Source organism: Macrobrachium nipponense, chromosome 45 (genome assembly GCF_015104395.2).
Source record: "Macrobrachium nipponense isolate FS-2020 chromosome 45, ASM1510439v2, whole genome shotgun sequence".
Taxonomy (NCBI): Eukaryota; Metazoa; Arthropoda; class Malacostraca; order Decapoda; family Palaemonidae; genus Macrobrachium; species Macrobrachium nipponense.
Window position 1 is genome coordinate 37,020,954 of NC_061105.1, and position 18,960 is coordinate 37,039,913.

At 47.8% G+C, this 18,960-nt stretch overlaps 1 protein-coding gene across 1 annotated transcript in view; it reads right to left on the reverse strand.

The window, feature by feature from the left end:
* Positions 1-18,960, reverse strand: part of LOC135214484 (testis-expressed protein 10-like) — a 164,363-nt gene that overhangs the window by 140,452 nt on the left and 4,951 nt on the right. The window lies entirely within an intron of this gene.

Here is an 18,960-nt window from a genome sequence, read left to right on the forward strand (position 1 = left end):
CGAAGCTTCCTTCGACGAAACTGGCGAACATTCCATCGGAAGAGGATCCTGTTCGGCGAAGTCAACACCCTGACGCGTCCGAGGAGGGTGGTGAGAAAGCAGGAGAAGACGTCTGAGCCTGTACTGAGACGTATCCGGGCCGCTGAGCTGGCGGCGGCTGCGTTGGCGGCTGAGCTGGCGGCTGAGCTGGAGGCTGAGGTGGCGCTCGAGCGAGAGCCTGACGTGGCGCCATAGACGGAGTCAGGAAAGGAGTCCGACCAGGCACCTGAAGTGGCGTCTGAAGAGGAGTCACATGGAGAGTCTGAGCCTGAAGAGGCGACTGCAAAGGAGCCTGCGAAGAGGACTGCACAGTAGTCTGCGGAAGATGTAAGGCGGTCGGGAGCGCATTCGGGGACGAAAGAGACTTGCCAAAAAGCTCCAAGATACTGCCTAACTTGGCATTCATCTGTTCAAACACCGAAGGTTGGGATCCACCGACGTAGAAGCGCGGGAGGTGTAGGAGGATGATCCACAAACACGTCTGGAGCCGCAGGAGTTATCGCTTGAGGAGGCTCTGGAGAAGGCTCCGAAGGAGTGTGCGTGTTCGGCTTCTCCACTTCTATGAGAGAAGGGCGATAAATCGAAATCCGCCGGAGAAAAAGCTTCAGGCTCCTCCCAAAAACTACAAGAAGGTTCGGCAGCCGCCACCTTCTTGGGAACCGCAGCAGGCGAAACATCGCGCGACCTTTTCAGCGGTCTAGAAGTCTTATTACGCCAACCTCTATAAGAGGAAACATCTGAACTAGAGTCACCTGACGAAAAACACTTCCTCGCAACACCTTTCCAATGGTGAGCGACCAGCATCCTGGGATACGGCTACAGGATTGCTTGAGGGGCGGCTGCTCGGGAGCAGGTCCCGCTCGCCTCCCTTCGGTTTTCGGCATGCCTCCTCCCAGGATCTGGGGAGTTTGACAGGGGCCTAGACCTAGGAGAACGAACGGGCCGAACAACCACCTCCTCCAACTACACTTGCACTAAGTAATTTATCACACTTAACTACCACTTCTTGCACTGTCTCACCCATTTTCTGCATGTGGTGAGGAAAGAGACAAATTTCGAGTCCATATCGGCTCGTAATACTGACACGGGATCGGGATCTGGGAGATACAGATTCGAGGACAGGAGCAACCACTACGGGGTTAATAGGAACAGGATTAATAGAATTCAGAGGAATATCCTGGCTACTCACTAACTTAGAAGAAGATCTCTGTGAAGCCTTTCTGATTCTATCTTTTTCTAACTTTCTCATATACTTTCCCAGTGCCTTCCACTCCTGAGATGTTAGAGACTTACATTCTTCACACGTATTCTCAAAAGAACATTCACGTCCCCTACAACTAACACAAGTAGAATGAGGATCAAGTGAAGCTTTAAGAAGTCTAGTCTTACACCCACTACTACACACCCTATACTGAACAGAGCCGGTGTCAGACATCGTGAAGAATTCAAAATAATTCCTAAAAAGGACAACAAATATCAAAACCAAAATAACTATAGCGCTAGCAAAAAGATCAGTAAACTCAAGGTACATCACCAAAGGAGAAAACCAAGATGATCAAATCCAAATTCCAACCAGCAGAGGAACCGTGTTACGGTTCCGACGGCAGGAAACTTCTGATTTATTGTTGGAATGGTTCCCGGTACCCCGGTAGAGGGCGGGAGTAGAGGGATCACCTGTCAAACCATTAGCGCTACCGCGAATTTCAAATTCTGCCGTGACGTCAGGAGACGACAGCTATATGTAACCACCGGGTAAGTTATATAAGTGAAATAAAGTTTTATACATACTTACCTGACAGATATATACTTAGCTATAGACTCCGTCGTCTCCGACAGAATTTCAAATTTCGCGGCACACGCTACCGGTAGGTCAGGTGATCTACCGCCCTGCCCTGGGTGGCAGGACTAGAACCATTCCCGTTTTCTAATCGAATTCTTCTCTTCCACCTGTCTCCTGCGGGGAGGCTGGTGGGCCATTAATCGTATATATCTGTCAGGTAAGTATGTATAAAAACTTTATTGTAACATGACAATATCATTTTTTATACATTCAACTTCCCTGCAGATATATACTTAGCTGATTAGCACCCATTGGTGGTGGGTAAGAGACAGCTAACTACTGAAATAGACAGGTAAACAACATATGTTGTAGGTATTAATAAACCTTGGTTCCTACCTTATTAGGCTGAAGACTTCGCGGCTACTGCCTTGGAGTCTGCTTAGCCTCAAGAGCCTCAGCGAGATATTGATCTATGGCTAAGAGTTCTTGTGGGTCTGCCAATGGGGTCTTATCCACTTACTCGGCAGAGCCTAAAGGCCTTTGTCATTGGGTGCTATTCCACTAACATGACAATACACCTTGTTCAAGGAGCACAACACCGATCCCGATCACCTGATCCTAACATCCATGTTAGTTCTAAGATTGCAAGGAGTTATCCCCGAACTCCTTAACAAACACCAAAACTCGAAACATAATTACACTTTCATTACAAAATATACAAAAAAAAATTTTGTACTCCCTACTACCATACATACCCTTGATCCCCTACCAGCAATGACACTATGCTCCCGTGCGACATCAGTGAGCTTGCTAATAGAAAACCAAGCACATATCTGACAAGAGGGTTTATGTACGATAAAAATGACATTTTTATAATAATATAAAGTTTCACTTATACTTACCCGGTGGTTACATATAGCTGTCGTCTCCTGACGTCACGGCAGAATTTGAAATTCGCGGTAGCGCTAATGGTTTGACAGGTGATCCCTCTACTCCCGCCCTCTACCGGTACCGGGAACATTCCAACAATAAATCAGAAGTTTCATGCCTACCTGTCCATATGAGGGGAGGAGGGCGGGCTTCGTTATGTAACCACCGGGTAAGTATAAGTGAAACTTTATATTATTATAAAAATGTCATTTTCACTTATATAACTTACCCGGTGGTTACATATAGCTGATTGACACATTTAGGTGGTGGGACAATGGCAGCTAAAATAACTGTTGGAATTATCCGAAGATATAGGTTCCTTACCTTTAAAGACCGCTGACTCAGTGGTTACTGCCTCTGTAGTCTGCTGGCCTTTATTGTACCGACAGGATATATGGATCCGTGCGTCGGACACAAAAATAAGTACTTGCCGTTGAGGACGTGACCGTAACGGACAGACTATAATGCCCCTGCTCAGGGCGCAGTACAAATCACCACAAAATACAATGAAAAACGAGGGATCACCACAACCGTTTAAGAAATACACCAGACATTAAAAGACTGAAAGATACTCAAAAAACTCCCTGTATCTTCAGACAACCTTAAAAATACGAAAAAAACATAATCAGGAGAAAAGTTAGTGAGATGGGATACATCCTTCTCTCCCTCACACCAATACCGTGTCAGTCACAATGAATGGCCCCAATGTACTGCAATTTTCATATATGGTTTGCAAATCTGTCAGATAATGAGATGCGAAGACGAATTGCTTCTCCATATGTAGTTTAATATGTCTTTCAAAGACAGATTACGTCTAAAGGCATAGACGTTTAGACACTGCTCTAATTTCATGAGCTTTTGGACTTTAAACCACTTTGATATCTGAGTCCTGACATTGTCCGTGTGCCTCAGAAATCAAACTCCTTAAAAAGAAGGAGAGCGCATTTTTAGAAAGAGGACGAGAAGGATCTTTCACTGAACACCACAGGTTATCACTCTTACCTCTTATACCTTTGTCCTTTGCACATAATGTCTAAGTCTCTCACTGGACAGAGAGACATTCAGGCTCATTAGGCCCCACTAACTCCGAAATGTTCTTTATAGAGAAAGAACGAGGCAAGGACGTGAGGGATTTTCATTCTTAGCCAAAAACCCCAGCATTGATGAGCAAATGGCATTGCCTTAGCAAATCCAACTCTCTTATCAATAGCATGCAGCTCACTGATTCTTCTAGCTGATGCTAAAGCACAAAGAAAAAGGGTCTTCCTGGTCGATCTCTAAAAAGAACTAGAGGAGATCGGTTCGAATCTATCTGACATCACCATTTAAGAACTACATCCAGGTTCCAAGCTACTGTTCTTGACTCCTTTGTCTTGGTCGTATCAAAGGAACGAATCAGGTCTGAGAAGGTCTTGATTATTAGAAATCTAATCCTCGATGTCTGAACACAGAAGACAACATAGCTCTATAACCCCTAATCGTCTGGGTAGAAAGCTTCTTCTTCTCACGAAGAAAAAGAAGGAAGTTAGCTAACTGACTATAGAGGTCTTAGAAGACGAAATTCCTTCTTCTTCTTTGCAACCAGCTCTGAATTGGACCCACTTAGCTTGGTACACTCGATCAGAGGATTCTCTTCTGGGTCTAGCATAGCCCTTGAAGCTCTCTTTGAAAATCCTCTCTTTCTGAGGAGATGCTCGACAGTCTGAAGGCGGACTAGTCGAAGAGCGGACAAGTTGTGATGGAACCTCAGAAAGTGGGGGCTGTCTGAGTAGATCCTTCCTTAACGGTAACTCTCTTGGAAAGTCCGTCAACAGCAGTAGTATATCCGGAAACCATTCCCTGGCCGGCCAAAAGGGGGCTATCAGAGTCATCCTGACGTTCTGATGACCTCTGAACTTTGCCAGAACTAATCTTAGCATTTTGAAAGGTGGAAAGGCATACAGATCCAGATTTGACCAGTCCAGAAGCATGGCATCCACTGTAAAACGCCTCCTCGTCTGGAACTGGGGAGCAATACAGTGGTAGACGAGCTGTCTTGTTTGTGGCGAAGAGATCCAACTAGGGACATCCCCAAATCCCCCAAAGCTTCTTGCATATTTGAGGATGTAATGTCCACTCGTGGAGAGGACTTCTCTCCTGCTGAGAATGTCTGCCTTTTACTTCTTCGAGCCTTGAATAAATCTTGTGCTCAAGACACCTTGTTCTCTTTCGCCCAAATGAGTAGGTCTCTCGCCGCCTCGCACAGAGAGAACGAGTGTGTCCCCCCCTCCCCCCCTGTTTTTTTATGTAAGAGAGAGCGTGTGTTGTCTGCTTGAACCAGCACTACTTTCCCTCTTACCTCTGTCTTGAAGTGCATTAGAGCCAAATGAATCGCCTTCAACTCTTTTAGATTTATGTGCCAGCTTTTCTGATGAATCTGGCCAAAGACCCGACACTTCCTTTCTCCCAGAGTAGCTCCCCCCACCCTTTGTCCGATGCGTCTGACAAAGAGTAAGGTTGGGGCTCAACTGGCTTAGAGACAAGCCTTCCTCTAGCCTTCCTTCTGATTTCCACCAAAGTAGGTCCCTGTTTGATTCCTTCCGAGATGGGGAACAACGAAGGAGTCTGGGAACTTCTTCCTTTGCCACTTCTGCTTCAAGTAAAATTGAAGTGGTCTCATGTTGAGCCTGCCCAGACTTACAAATTGCTCTATTGAAGCCAAGGTTCCTAAAGGCTCATCCACTGATTCAAACCGAGCAAGTTGTCTGACGAGAAATTCGTCTATTTTGTTCAGCAAGAGTCGATCCTTTGGCGAGACGGAAAAGCCTGAAAAAGAACTGAATTCAGTCTCACTCCTAAATAAACTATCTCCTGAGAAGGATGAGACATGACTTTTCTTTGTTTACTAACAAACCTAGGCTTTCCGTCATCCTTAAAGTCTTTTGTAGGTCCTCCACACACTTCTGTCTGGGACCTTGCCCTGAGAAGCCAATCGTCTAGATACATGGATATTCGTTATCCCGTCTAGATGAAGCCACTTTGCTACTGACGACAGGAACTCTGGTGAACACTTGTGGAGCTGTCGACAGGCCGAAGCAGAGGGCCCTGAACTGATAAATGCGGCCCTCCCTGGAACACGAATCTCAGGAATCTTCTCGATCCGAATGAATTCGGAATATGAAAATAAGCGTCCCGAAAGGTCTATGGAAAACCATCCAATCTCCAGGATGAGAGCTGCTAATACCGATTGGGTCGTTTCCATAGAAAACTTCGTCTTCAGGACAAAGACGTTCAGGGCACTGACGTCCAACACCGGTCTCCAACCCCCCGTGGCCTTCTTTACCAGGAAAAGGCGATTGTATAAAATCCTGGTTCCTGCGGAGGAGTCCACTAACTCTATGGCCCTCTTTGCCAGTAAGGCGAGAACTTCTTGATGGAGGGCAGCAAATTTTTCGGAGTTCTCCGAGTAGGCTGACAAATTCACAGGAAATTCTGTGAGAGGGGGGTGCTTGATGAACGGAATGGTGTATCCTTCCTTCAGGACCTGGACCGTCCAAGGATCCGCTCCGAGATGAAACCAGGTCTGCCAGAAAAGGTGTAATCTGGCTCCTACTGCTGTGTGGAGGACTACGGGCCTACTTTTTGATGGAAGAGGGAGTGGTTTTAGAAGAGGCTCTACCTCTCCCACGAAACCTGGAGGAAGATCAAGAACGGGAGCTCTCCCTCGAAATGGTTTAGGAGCTTCCGTGGAGGGAGCACTCCGAGAAGCAGAAAGAACCAGGAGCTATCTTCCTGGGCTTCTTCACTGACTGTGGTTAAAAGATCCTGGGTCGCTTTCTGTGTTAAAGATTGAGCGATCTCGCTCACAATCTCTTGCGGAAACGGGAGGTGTTTCTTGTCCAAAGGAGAGAGAGCAAGGCAGACTTCTGGTTCGATGAAACCCCTTTCGACAAGAGGAGCACCAAGCTGTCTCTTCTTCAACACTCCAGAGGCGAAAATGGCAGCGAGCTCCGAAGCTCCATCACAGATGCCTTTATCGATACAATCCAGTACCGAGGCAAAATCCTTCAATTGCTCCTCCGAAAGTCCAAATGACTTGACTTTCCTGGCCAGCGAAGCAATGGACAATCCAGGGAAGCTAACAACTTGAAAAACACGGAAAACACTCTTGCAAAGATGCTCCAGTTCATTTGTTGAAAAGAAAATCTTAGCAGTATTAAGGGCTGCTCTGCGGGAAGAGTCCCACGAGACTAGAAAAGTCTCCCTGAGCGGAGGCAGTCCACACCCAAAAAACTTCTCCATGTCATACCAGACACGGCTCCTTGACGAAAGTCTCGAAGGGGGAAGACAAAAACATTTTTCCCCTGTTCCCTCTTCCTCCAAAAGCCAAGCGTTAACTTTCTTGATAGCTGTTTCTTAGCCGAAATCGAGAGCGAGACGGCGTGAACGAGGACGAGGAGTCAGGCTTACTGTCCTTTTTCCACTGCGAACTAGGAGAAACTGGAACGGAAGGCGCAAAGAATCTCCAAAGTTGTCAACGAAGGATCGTAAAAGGAGTTTATACCCCGACAAATGCTTGTCTTTTTCTGTAAGTCCTTCTCTTTCTTCCTCCACTCCGAAGCTTCCTTCGACGAAACTGGCGAACATTCCATCGGAAGAGGACAATCCTGTTCGGCGAAGTCGCACCCTGACGCGTCCGAGGAGGGTGTGAGAAAGCAGGAGAAGACGTCTGAGCTGTACTGAGACGTATCCGGGCGGCTGAGCTGGCGGCTGCGTTGGCTGCTGAGCTGGCGGCCGCGCTGGCGCTCGAGCGAGAGCCTGACGTGGCGCCATAGACGGAGTCAGGAAAGGAGTCCGACCAGGCGCCTGAAGTGGCGTCTGAAGAGGAGTCACCATGGAGAGTCTGAGCCTGAAGAGGCGACTGCAAGGAGCCTGCGAAGAGGACTGCACAGTAGTCTGCGAAGATGTAAGGCGGTCGGGAGCGCATTCGGGGACGAAAGAGACTTGCCAAAAAGCTCCAAGATACTGCCTAACTTGGCATTCATCTGTTCAACGAAGGTTGAGGGATCCACCGACTAGAAGGCGCGGGGAGGTGTAGAGGATGATCCACAAACACGTCTGGAGCCGCAGGAGTTACGCTTGAGGAGGCTCTGGAGAAGGCTCCGAAGGAGTGTGCGTGTTCGGCTTCTCCACTTCTATGAGAGAAGGGGCGATAAATCGAAACCGCCGAGAAAAAGCTTCAGGCTCCTCCCAAAAACTACAAGAAGGTTCGGCAGCCGCCACCTTCTTGGAACCGCAGCAGGCGAAACATCGCGCGACCTTTTCAGCGGTCTAGAAGTCTTATTACGCCAACCTCTATAAAGAGGAACATCTGAACTAGAGTCACTTGAGACGACCTTCCTCGACCAACACCTTTCCAATGGTGAGCGACAGCATCCTGGGATAAACGGCTACAGGATTGCTTGAGGGGGCGGCTGCTCGGGAGCAGGTCCCGCTCGCCTCCCTTCGGTTTTCGGCATGCCTCCTCCCAGGATCTGGGGAGTTTGACAGGGGCCTAGACCTAGGAGAAACGAATCGGGCCGAACAACCACCTCCTCCACTACACTTGCACTAAGTAATTTATCACACTTAACTACCACTTCTTGCACTGTCTCACCCATTTTCTGCATAGTGGTGAGGAAAGAGACAAATTTCGAGTCCTATCGGCTCGTAATACTGACACGGGATCGGGATCGGGAGATACAGATTCGAGGGCAGGAGCAACCACTACGGGGTTAATAGGAACAGGATTAATAGAATTCAGAGGAATATCCTGGCTACTCACTAACTTAGAAGAAGATCTCTGTGAAGCCTTTCTGATTCTATCTTTTTCTAACTTTCTCATATACTTTCCCAGTGCCTTCCACTCCTGAGATGTAGAGACTTACATTCTTCACACGTATTCTCAAAAGAACATTCACGTCCCCCTACAACTAACACAAGTAAGAAATGAGGGATCAAGTGAAGCTTTAAGAAGTCTAGTCTTACACCCATCTACACACCCTATACTGAACAGAGCCGGTGTCAGACATCGTGAAGAATTCAAACAAAAATAATTCCTAAAAAGGACAACAATATCAAAACCAAAACTAACTATAGCGCTAGCAAAAAGATCAGTAAACTCAGGTACATCACCAAAAGGAGAAAACCAAGATGATCAATTCCAAATTCCAACCAGCAGAGGACCGTGTTTACCGGTTCCGACGGCAGGAAACTTCTGATTTATTGTTGGAATGGTTCCCGGTACCCGGTAGAGGGCGGGAGTAGAGGGATCACCTGTCCAAACCATTAGCGCTACCGCGAATTTCAAATTCTGCCGTGACGTCAGGAGACGACAGCTATATGTAACCACCGGGTAAGTTATATAAGTGAAAACACAATATTTAAGGATCAGTCTTTGCTCCAAGACCCAGCACTGTATCTGCTGATACAAATGGACCTAGAGAGAAGCACTTCTCATAGGTCACTCTCACATCCTCCACATAATGAGATGCAAACACTGAATTGCACCTCCAATATGTTAGTCCTCAATGATATTTTTTAGAGACATATTCTTTTGGAACGCCAATGGACGTTGCTACTATCTGCTCTCACCTCATGGGTCTTGACCTTTAGAAGACCGAAGGATTCCTCCGAGCAGTTTTTTTTCTTTTTGTGAGCATCCGTAATTACGCTTCTCACAAAGAAAGCCAAGGCGTTCTTGGACATGAGTCTTTTGGGGTTCTTCACCGCACACCAAAGACCTTGTTGACAAGCTCCCATCTGTCTCTTCCTCTCTAAATAATATTTAAGAGCTCTCACTGGACAGAGAGACCTCTCTATCTCTCTGCCTACGAGGTTAGATAGGCCTTTTACTCAAAACTTCTGGGCCACGTTTTGACGGGTTTTCGTTCTTTGCCAGAAAACATTGTCTGGAAAGAACAGATGGCAGCATCTCCTTTGAACCCCACTGTGGAATCTAGAGCGTGCAATTCGCTCGTCCTCTTGGCTGTAGCGAGAGACACCAGGAATAAGCATTTCCTAGTGACGTCGCGGAAGGAAGCCAGATGTAAAGGCTCGAATTTATCCGATGAAAGGAATTTTCAGTACCACGTCTAGATTCCAACTAGGTGTTCTAGGAGTAGCTGCCTTTGAAGTTTCAAAGGATCTAATTAGATCGTGTAGATCTTTGTTGCTTGCAATATCTAACCCTCGATTCCTAAAAACTGAAGACAGCATGCTTCTGTATCCTTTTATTGTTGAGACAGAAAGGTGTGATTCCTCTCTCAGAAAGAGGAGGAAATCGGCAATATTCACTATAAGAGGTCTGGAAGGAGGACGCTCTGAACTCTTACACCACCTCCTAAAGACTTCCCATTTGATTGGTATACTCTTCTCGTCGAAGCTCTGCGGGCTCTAGCGATAGAGCCCGCAGCCTTGCGAGAAAAGCCCCTCGCTCTGACAAGTCTTTCTTTGATAGTCGAAAGGCAGTCAGAGCGAGACCTGGAGGTTGTGATGAAAACCTCTCGAAGTGGGGTTGTCTGAGTAGATCTGGTCTGTTTGGAAGAGATCTGGGGAAGTCCACTATCCACTCCAGTACCTCTGTGAACCATTCCTGGGCTGGCCAAATGGGGCTATTAGCGTCAACTTCGTGTTCTTCGAAGCTACGAACTTCCTGAGCACTTCCCCCAGGATCTTGAACGGGGGAAAGGCGTATGCGTCCACACCGACCAATCCAGGAGAAACGCGTCTATTGCGAAGGCTCTCGGATCTTCCACTAGAGAGCAAAAAGATCTCTATTCTTTTGGAGAGGAACGTCGCAAACAGGTCTAGTGAGGTCTCCCCCACAGGGACCAAAGACTTCGACACACTTCTTCGTGTAGAGTCCATTCTGTGGGAAGGACCTGATTCCTCCTGCTCAGTCTGTCCGCTCTCACATTCTTGATGCCTTGAACAAATCTTGTGCGGAGAGTTATGCCTCTTTCTTCTGTCCAGGTTAACAGGTGTCTTGTTAACTGAAAGAGAGAAAGAGTGCGTGCCTCCTTGCTTGCATATGTAAGCCAGAGCCGTGGTGTTGTCCGAGTTTATCTGTATCACCTCGCCTCTGACTATCTCTTCGAAGAACTTTAAGGCTAGGTGTATGGCCACTAGTTCCTTGCAATTGATGTGCCAGGACACCTGTTCCTTTGTCCAGGTGCCTGACACCTCCCTTGCTCCTAACGTCGCTCCCCATCCCGACTCGAAGCGTCGGCATATAACACTTGGTCTGGGTTCTGCAGGGCAAGCGATACGCCTTCGTTCTTTTGAAGAGGGAGGATCCACCACTTCAAATGATCCTTTACTTCTTGTGGAAGCGGGAAGATGTCCAGAGTTGTCCCGTCTTCCAACTCCACACCCTTTCAGGAAAAACTGAAGAGGGCGAAGGTGAAGCCTCCCCAGAGAGAAGAACTTTTCTAGTGAGGACAGGGTCCCCTAAGAGGGCTCAGATAATCCCTCGCTGAACTGTTCTTTTTCTCTAAGAGCTCGAGATTTTCGACAAACCTCGAGTGATTCTTTCTCGCGAAGGAAATACTCGAAAACCCCGAGAATCCATCTGAATCCCCAGATAGACCAAGCTCTGGCTGGGGATCAGCTGCGACTTCTCGAGGTTCACGAGTAATCCCAGCGATTCTATCATGTTCCTTGTTACTGATAAGTCCTCCAAGCACTGAATCTCCGACTTGGCCCTGATCAGCCAGTCGTCCAAGTAGAGGGAGATATTTTATTCCCTCTAGGTGAAGCCATCTTGCCACATTCGCCATCAGGTTGGTGAATACTTGCGGAGCTGTAGACAGACCGAAGCACAGAGCCCTGAATTGAAAGATCTTGTCTCCTATTACAAAACGAAGATATTTCTTTGACAAATGGTGAATGGGGAACGTGGAAATATGCGTCTTGCAAGTCCAGAGAGACCATCCAATCTCCTGGACGAGAGCCGACATTACTGAGGCGGACGTTTCCATGCGAAACTTCTTTTTCTGAACAAGCGATTCAGAGCGCTTACGTCCAGAACTGGTCTCCACCCCCCCCGATGCCTTTGGTACTAGAAAAAGGCGATTGTAAAATCCCGGGGAGTGTGGATCCTGCACAAGTTCGATGGCCTCTTTTTCCCACATTTGATCCACCATTTGAAGGAGAGTCTTTTCTCATTACCGGGTCTCTGTACCTCGCTGACAGTTCCCGAGGCGTAGATGTTTAGGGGAGGGCTGTTTTCTCGAAGGGGATTACATATCCCTTCTTTAGGACCGACACTGCACCAAGGGTCGGCTCACCCCTTTTTGCCCATACTCCTGCAAAGTTCAGGAGTCTGGCGCCCACTGGTGCTTGAAGGAGCAACAAGTCATTTGGATTTCTTGAAGGGCCTAAAGGAAGACCTTCCTCTCTTATCAGAGCTCTTCTTTTCTGGCAGGGGGACGAGCCGCTGTACCTCCACGAAAGGGCTGCTGAGGAGGACGAGAGTCCTTCTTAATCGCCGACACTACAGGGCGTCCTTTCTTGGACGTTTGTGTTAGTAGGTCTTGTGTCGCCTTCTCAGTTAGCGAGCGAGATATATCCTTCACTAACTGAGAAGGAAACAGATGATGATAGAGGGGCGAACAATAAAGCAGTCCTCTGGCTCGGAGAAACCCCTTTCGATAATAGGGATCCATATACTGATCTCTTTTTCAGGAGACCAGCACCAAAAAGGGAAGCCACTTCACCCGAAACCGTCCTGTACTGCCTTGTCCATGCAAGACAGGACGCTATGGAGAATCTCTGGGTTTTTAAGAAACTCCGGATCTTTAGATTTGTTGGCCAGAACTCCGAGTGACCAATCCAGAAAATTGAACACCTCTAAAGTGACAAAAAGTCCCTTTAGAAAAGTGGTTCAACTCTGAAGTGCTCCACGTCGCTCTGACCGATCCTAAGGAGTGACGTCTAGAGGCCTCCACTAAATTGGAAAGTCCGCATCTGCAGAGGCAGGTAGAGAAAGACCCATAGTCTCTCCTGTCCCATACCAAATACCTCTCTTTCCATGTAGTTTGGAAGGAGGCATGCAGAATACCGTCTTTCCTAACTCCTTCTTCTTGTCCATCCAAGAATCTAAAGAATGGAGTGCCTTCTTCATCGATATAGCAGGCTTCATTTTCAAAAAGGCCGAAGATTTTGCCGTAGCCGAGCTCGAAAAGAGAGAACGAGGAGAAGGAGGAGCCGCCGGACTAAGAGAATCTCCAAATTCTTGAAGCAATAATGAGGCTAAGACTTTATAACTCGAGAGTCCCTCATTAGCAGGAGGTTCGTCATCAGGACAACTCGTCTAACCCTCGATCAGACGAAGGAGAAGTTCACGTTTGGAGGGAGAGTCCTTCCAAGACCTCCTACGCTCTGAAGGAGAGGAGCTCCTATTTGGAGAAGAGTCATAAATTCCAGGAACGAGTCTCCGACTCCTGCCTCCTGGCTCTTGACTCTTGCCTCCTGACTCCTGCCTCCTGACTCCTGCCTCCTGACTCCGGACTCCTGCCTCCTGACTCCTGGCTCCTGCCTCCTGACTCCTGGCTCCTGCCTCCTGACTCCTGGCTCCTGCCTCCTGACTCCTGCCTCTTGGCTCCTGGCTCCTGCCTCTTGACTCCTGACTCCTGGCTCTTGCCTCCTGGCTCCTGCCTCCTGCCTGGATGCCTCCACACTCCTGGCTCTTGGCTCCTGCCTCCAGTTGACGATCTCACGGTCCTGGCTCTTGGCTCCTGCCTCCTGGGTGACTCCTCACTCCTGGCCGGTGCCAGACGTCTGATAGGTTCATCCAGGGTCGTACCGGAAACCTCACTCGAGTAGGAGTCTCGATCCTGGCGGCAGATACCTCCATACGTCTGGAGGATCTTTTGATCGGAAGGGAAGAGTCTTTCCTTCTAGGAGGCTCCTTTGACAGAATTCCTACAAAAGACGAAATCTGCTCTTGCATCGCCACCATGAATCTCTTCGTAACCTCCCTTTATCCTCTTCGGGAGGAGGGGAAGGAGGAGGGGAGGAGTCCATAGCCTACCACCTCCTGCCTCCTTCTCACTCTGGTTGAAAGAATGGCTCTTCTTGCCTTCTTCACTCCCGAGGGAGACTCCTCAGGGAAGTTTCTGGGCTCGAATCAATAGTCGGAGCCTTCCAACTCCTCTTGAGTGCCGAGATCGATCTGAATCTCTCCAAATCACGTCTCGGAGATGAAGATCCCGACGACGAAAAACAACACTCACGCAGGACGCTTTTACAATAGCGATCCTTGGCAGTCTGGGGTGTCACAGAAACCGCCGAAGGGACACCTGATCGGTGGGGATTCTCCACAACCTCCTTTCGGTTTCGACATTCCTTCTCCTCTGGGCATGTGAGCTTGGAAGAGGTCTAGACCTAGGAGCGTTGCTGAGCCGACCAGATGCCCCCTCCACTACACTGGGGACACTCATATCATGTCCACTGAATAATCACTAGCCTTACCTTGTATGGCAGCCATTTGTTTTCCATCAACTTGAAGGCTGCTTTTAGATCCGCAAGTTCTTTTGCTGAATCTACAGGTTCTGCAATAGGAGAAGGGGCTGCAATGGAAGGAGGAAGTAGCAATACTTACCCTTGGGGAAGATCCCAAGCTAGGAATTAGTCCAGATCTAGAACTACTTAAACTTCTATAAGAAGCCTTCCTCACTCTTTCTCTCTCTAATTTTTTAAAATAATTAGTTAGATTCTTCCATTCGTTCTCACTCAAGTTCTCACATTCCTTACAAGTATTAGTAAAGAACATTCATACTCCCTGCAACCCTTGCATACCGTGTGAGGGTCTACCGAAGCTTTCGGCAACCTCACCTTACAGCCTACATTCACACAACGTCTCACAACCATTCCAGAGTCAGACATTATTAAAGAAAATTCCAAAATCAAGTCCACAAAACAGTCCACAAAAGCGTATGCCAATCCAACAATCCAGATACGTCACCAAAAGTCGGTCAAGAAGATCAATTGCCGGTGAAAAAAGAAAAACCAATCGAGAGGAACCAACAACAATGTTGATGGCCCGGGCGACAGAAGAATTCTGATTAGAAAACGGGAATGGTTCCTAGTCCTGCCACCCAGGGCAGGGCGGTAGATCACCTGACCTACCGGTAGCGTGTGCCGCGAAATTTGAAATTCTGTCGGAGACGACGGAGTCTATAGCTAAGTATATATCTGGCAGGGAAGTTGAATGTATAAAAAGGAAGGACTCAAGGAACAGACTGCATCGTGTCCCCTAAATCCAACATTTTTGCTAATTGCTTGTATCTCACTCACCCTCTTCGCAGTGGCTAGGGTGGTCAGAAAGAGGGCCTTTTTAGTTAAGTCTTTTAGCGAAGCTTCGTGCAAAGGTTCAAAGGGACTCGCCATTAAAAATTTTAGAACTATGTCTAAATTCCACGAGGGTGTCTTAACCTGTGGAACTTTTGATGTCTTGAAGGATCTCAGAAGATAGTGAAGATCCCTATTATTCGTCAAATCTAGGCCTCTATGACGGAATACTGTTGACAGCATACTCTTGTATCCTCTAATTGTTGATACTGCAAGATTGTCGACATTCCTTAGATGGAACAGGAAATCGGCGATTTGGCTCACAGAGGTCTTGGAGGAGGAAATGCCTTCTTTCCTACACAATCTTCTAAAAACAGCCACTTAGACTGGTAAGACAGATTGAGAGGAAACTCTTCTCTCAGCTAGTGGCGATAGTTTTTGCCACCAGCCTTTGAAAACCCTCTCGCTCTTGGCCAGTTTCTTGATAGTCTGAATGCAGTCAGACTCAGAGCGAACGGTTTTTGGTGATATCTCTCGAAGTGGGGCTGTTTGAGAAAAAGTCGGGTCTTACTGGTAGGATTCTTGAAAGTCCACTAGCAGGGACATGACCTCTGTGACCACTCGCTCGCTGGCCAGAATGGTGCGACTAGTGTCATCCTTGTTCCTTCCGACGCTGCTAACTTCCTTGTTACTTCTCCCAGAAGTTTGAACGGAGGAAAGGCGTATACATCCATCCCCGTCCAGTCCCAAAGCATTGCGTCTACCGCTACTGCTTCCGGGTCGATGATCGGAGAACAGTAAAGGGGCAGTCTCTTCGTTTTCGAAGTCGCGAAGAGGTCCACTAACGGTCGTCCCCATAGTTTCCATAACTGTTGGCAGACCTCTATGTGCAGAGTCCATTCTGTTGGAATCAGTTGATTGCGACGGCTTAAAATGTCTGCTCCGACGTTTTGGACTCATGAAACAAATCTTGTCAAGAGAGTTATGTTCCTCTCTTCTGACCATAAACAGGATTTCTCTCGCTATCTTGAAGAGAGAACGAGAGTGTGTCCCCCCCTGTTTCTTGATATAAGAAAGGGCCGTGGTGCTGTCCGCGTTGATCTGAACAACTCGGCCTACGATTCGAACTTGAAAGGCTAGAAGTGCCAAGCGAATCGCCTCCAACTCCTTGAGGTTGATGTGCCAAGGCTTCTGTTCCTTTCTCCAGAGGCCTGACACTCCTCCTTTCCCAGAGGTTGCTTCCCCAGCCTGTCATAGACGCGTCTGTAAATAACACTAGTCGGGGTTCTGAAGACAGAGGGTGACACTCCTTTCGACATCTTGGTGGGATCGAGCCACCACTCTAGGTGTTTCTTGACCAACGGGGAGATTGCTCAAATCCTCCTCTAGGTTTTGTTTGTCTTGCCAATTTTTCTGTTAGGAAAAACTGTAGGGGCCTGAGATGTAACCTCCCTAGAGAAACAAACTTCTCCAGCGAAGAAATGGACCCCACCCACAGACTCATCCATTCCTTCACTCAGCATGTTTCCTTCTCCAAGAAGGCTGACACTTTTTCTAAGCCTTTCCGTTGACGTTCTAGCGACGGAAAAGCCCGAAAGCCACTGAATCCATCTGAATCCCCAGATACCACGATGGACTGTGTGGGGTCAGATGGGACTTTTCGTAATTGATCAGGAGACCTAAAGATTTCGCCAACAGTAACGTAGTCTGAAGGTCCTCCAGACACCTTGCTCTCGATGACGACCGTATGAGCCAGTCGTCCAGGTAGAGGGAGACTCGTATCTTCGAGAGGTGAAGCCACTTTGCCACGTTCCGCATGAGAAAAGTGAAAATCATTGGAGCTGTGCTCAGTCCGAAGCATAGAGCTCTGAACTGGAAGACCTGTCCTCTTAAAATGAACCTGAGGAACTTCCTGGACTGGGGATGGATGGGAACATGGAAGTAAGCGTCTTGGAGATCCAATGACACCATCCAATCCCCTGGTCTCAAGGCCCCCAGGACCGACTGAGATGTTTCCATTTTGAAGGTTTCTTTCTTCACGAAAAGATTCAGACTGCTGACATCTAGGACAGGCCTCCATCCCCCAGACTGCTTCGGAAACCAGGAATAACCTGTTGTAGAAGCCTGGGGAATCTGTTTTTAGAGCACTCGTTCTACTGCTCTCTTCTCGATCATCTGATCTAATAAATCGAGTAGAATCTGTTGCTTTTCTGGGTGATAAGAAGCGTCGAGTTGATGCAGAAGTCCGGCGAACGTCGACACGAGGCTTCTCTTGCTCGTTCTCAACCTCCTGACAAAAGCGAGGGCGGCCTGTGCGACATCTAACGCTTCTGTCCACATCGCCACTTCTGGACACTCTCTCTCCGGAAACACTTGCGTGTTCTCGGTTGAGTCTGAAGGATCCAGAAGAAGACGACGCAGGAGAGGCTAAAGAACGAGGCGAAGCCGACAAAGGTTGTTTCGATCTTTTAACAAGAAGCCAAAGATCCTTTCTACGCCGTTGAGACTTCTTCTCTCCTTGCGAAGAAAGCCGACAATCGTTGACGCAATTGCATACAAGTCTCATTAGATGGTGAAGTTCCACGTTCAGGCGAAGGACTCATCATATGCAAAGAAGGGCGAGTTAATGCCTTCTTCTTCCTCTGGACTCTAAAACGATGAAAGTTCTCAAAAGCGTCCTCATCAGAAGACGTCCTGAATCTCTTCTTAGGAGTCAAGTCTTCGAAATGTTCGGGTGATGATGAAAGAATAGGACGAGAAGTAGGACGTGAAGCGTCCCCTTTCTTAAAACCTCTCCTAAGAGGACGAGAAAGACGCTGGCCGCCTGTGCGACATCTAATGTCAATCTCGTTCTCCTCTTGAGAGGCCCTCTGAGAGCTCCATCCCCGGTAAGGAGAGGACGCCTCAGAGGACGAAAAACACTCTTTCAATATCCGCACTCCTTCACATGCTTCGGCAGCCTGGGAAGCGTCCACAGGATCTGCTGAAGGGACGCCAGACCGGTGGGAATTTCCCGTAGCCCTCCTTCGGTTTTCGACATGTCCATTCCCTGAGTCCTGGGAGTCCGACAGAGGTCTATTCCTAGAGGCACTATGGGACCGATCTGCCGCCCCCTCCACTACACTAGGGGCATTAATATTCTCACTACACTTCACTGTGGTCTTCAATGCACTTACTTTCGATTCTAGTGCACGAATCGACTCCATGATGGAAGAAAGGGCAATACCTTCTGAAGTAATAGCTTCATTACCTGAAGGTAAATACACAGGGTTAGATGTAACAACCTCTACAGGAAGGTCAGAATGCAAATTACTACCCTTACTTTTCACAGAAGCACTTCTGGAGGAAGATCTTCCGATTCTATCCCTTTCAAGCTTACGAACATACGAATCAAAAGTCTTCCATTCATTCTCAGTTAACCTTTCACACTCTTTACACCTATCATTCATCAAGCAAATATGATCTCTACATTTCATGCATAATGTATGAGGATCCACCGAAGCTTTCGGTAGCCTCACTTTACACTCTAGCACGCTCCACACTCTAAAACCAGTTGAACCAGAACTAGACATATTAGAGAAAACCAAAACCAAATCCAATGAAAAACCACAATCGCATATGCCAATCCACCGAGCAAGTTTCAAAAACCAAGAGACAATCAAATACTCAAGTGAACAAAGAGTTTATCCAAAATCCTAGGCGGAGGTCTGTAAACAGTTGTTTACCGACCGGCGACAGAAAAAAATCTGAATAGAAAATGGGAATGGTTCCTGACACCCGCCTCCCAGCGGCGGGAATGGGTACTAACCACCTGGCCGACCACAGCGTGTGCCGGGAGTTTTGAAATTCTGTCGGACTTCGGAAAATACAGCTATATATATATCTGACAGGTAAGTGTC